This window comes from Sprattus sprattus (genome assembly GCF_963457725.1).
Source record: "Sprattus sprattus genome assembly, chromosome: 19".
NCBI lineage: Eukaryota > Metazoa > Chordata > Actinopteri > Clupeiformes > Clupeidae > Sprattus > Sprattus sprattus.
The window spans coordinates 12582568-12585067 of NC_137917.1; the positions used below are offsets into that span (position 1 = coordinate 12582568).

At 45.5% G+C, this 2500-nt stretch overlaps 1 protein-coding gene across 1 annotated transcript in view; it reads left to right on the forward strand.

Moving 5' to 3' along the window:
* cdk14 (cyclin dependent kinase 14) overlaps positions 1-2500 on the forward strand; it is a 147132-nt gene that overhangs the window by 75984 nt on the left and 68648 nt on the right. The gene's annotated exons all lie outside the window — the stretch shown is intronic.

Here is a 2500-nt window from a genome sequence, read left to right on the forward strand (position 1 = left end):
AATCCCAGAAATCAATAACGCTTGAATGAATCATGGATACAAACAAAAAATAAGAGAAAATGTGTTTGTATATTTGCTTCCTGCATGATCACTCTATCATTCATATCACTCTCTTTTCCTTTCTTATTCTCTCTTTCTTTCTTTCTTTCTCTCGCTCACTGTCTCTTTTCTGTCTTTCACACTGCAGCAGACCTATCAGCTGCACAGCGAGTATTTGTCTCTATGATTTCAACCATCAAAACAGAAATCCAAACACTGAAAATGTGCTACATGCTAGGAGTAAAAAAGATCATGTTAGAAGATTTTAGTTTAGAAATGTATTTTTCCCGGCTAGGTGTAAAACAGTGGGCTACAGAGCGATGAGTGTCCTTTCTTGCCTGCAGGAGCTTTTTAAGCATCTGTTTCTTTCTGGCTTTCAGGAACTCATGAAGAACAGCTCCTATTTTTAGAGGTGTTCTCTTTCTCTCTAGCTTTCTTGTGGTTGTTTGATATCCTGTTTGTGAGGGAGCCAGCTTTTGCCTGAGATCCATGCCAAGTGAGTTTAGGGAGGGTATATGTGATCTGTGGTCAGGCTGGTTACATCGATATGAGTATCCATGTTGTGGTTTTACCTCACTTCTATTCCAGAGATAGGTGTAGGCTGTCTCTCCTGCTGCCCTGATGTGACCATTCATGTGGTCCTAGTACTCTGCTGTGGTTTTAGTACTCTCCTGTGGTCCTAGTACTCTGCTGAGGTCCTAGTACTCTGCTGTGGTCCTGGTACTCTCCTGTGGTCCTAGTACTCTCCTGTGGTCCTAGTACCCTCCTGTGGTCCTAGTACTCTGCTGTGGTCCTAGTACTCTCCTGTGGTCCTAGTACTATCCTATGGTCCTAGTACTCTCCTGTGGTCCTAGTACTCTGCTGTGGTTGGTCCTAGTACTCTGCTGTGGTCCTAGTACTCTGCTGTGGTCCTAGTACTCTCCTGTGGTCCTAGTACTCTGCTGTGGTCCTAGTACTCTCCTGTGGTCCTAGTACTCTGCTGTGGTGAGACAAGGGGCCTCATGCAGCAACATCCTCTTAAATTCCTCTTTTATTTTCTGTAATTTTTTTCTTTCTGTTAAAGATACAAATTAAGATAATTCAGCTGCAGATGCACCAAATGATCTTTACCATCCAACTCTGCTCTTACTCTGCTGTGCTTAATGATGAATCCTACTTGGACTCCTAATTGGAGGCGTGTGGACAATTGTTTTTTAGCATAGGTAGCACCCCCTAAACACTATGTAAGGGCAGGTGTTGTATCTTGTTCGAAAAGACGAAATGTGTTTGTATATCCCTTCCTGCGTGAGGCTCAGTCTCTCTCTCCTTCTCATTCCCATCATCGCCCTTGCTTTACTCTTATACCTCTCTCTTATCCTTTCTTATTCTCTCTTTATTTCCTTCTCTTTTGTTCTCCTTCCCTCATTTTTCTCTTGCTTCTTTCTACCTCGTTCCTCTCTCTCTCTCCCTCTCTCTCTCTCTCTGTCTATGTGGTTCTGTCAGGCTGGTTTTAAACAGCAGCTCTCGTCCTCAGTGGGGAGGTGGCAGCAGTCGCAGCAGGAGGCCGCCCAGCTTAAGCGGGATGCTGTAATTAAGTCAGGCACCGGAGTGTTAATGTTATTATCATCCAGCTCTGCTTTTCTACGCTCGCTAAAGCACACAGCGTGTGTGTGTGTGTGTTAAAGTGAGTGTGTTAACGTGAGCCTGTCAAAGAGATGTGTGAGTGTGTGTGTGTGTGTGTGTGTGTGTGTTTGTGTGTGTGTGTGTGTGTGTGTTTGTGTGTGTGCGTGCGTGCGTGCGTGCGTACGTGCGTACGTGCGTGCGTGCTTGCGCACGTGCGTGCGTGTGTGTGTTAGAGAGAGCGTCTGTCAACCACTGTCAAACTCTGCAGTGTGTGTGTGAAATGAAACTTCACTTGACTGGCATCGCTGGTCTTGATTGTGTGGCGGGCAGGGTGGACATGTTGTATAACTGTAGGTGTGTTTAATATGCACTGTTATCTTCCCGTGTCGTATCCTGAGGTGCTGAGGTGTCTCTGGTGTGCTGTTCTAAATCTGAGCATCTGTTCCCTCTGTCATGGCAGGCCACCTCCTCTCATCTCTCCTCTCCTCATCTCTTCTCTCCTCTCCTCTCCTCTCATCTCCTCCCCACTTATCTCTTCTCTCCTCTCTTCATTTGTCTCTTCTCTCCTCTTTTCATCTCTCCTCTCATCTCCTATCCTTTCTTTTTTCTCATCTCTTCTCATCTTATCTCTTCTCCTCTCTCCTCATCTTTCACTTTCTCTCCTCTCTGCCTTTAGTTTTCCTTTCCTTTTCCTCATCTTCTCCTCTCCTCTCCCCTCATCTTCTCTTCTCTTCTCTCCTCTCCTCTTCTCTTATTTCCTCATCTTTCTGCTTGCTCTCCTCTCTTCCCTTAGTTTTCTGCTCCTCCCCTCTCCTCTCTTCTTCTTTTCTCTTCTCTCCTCTCTTCTGTATTTTGCCTC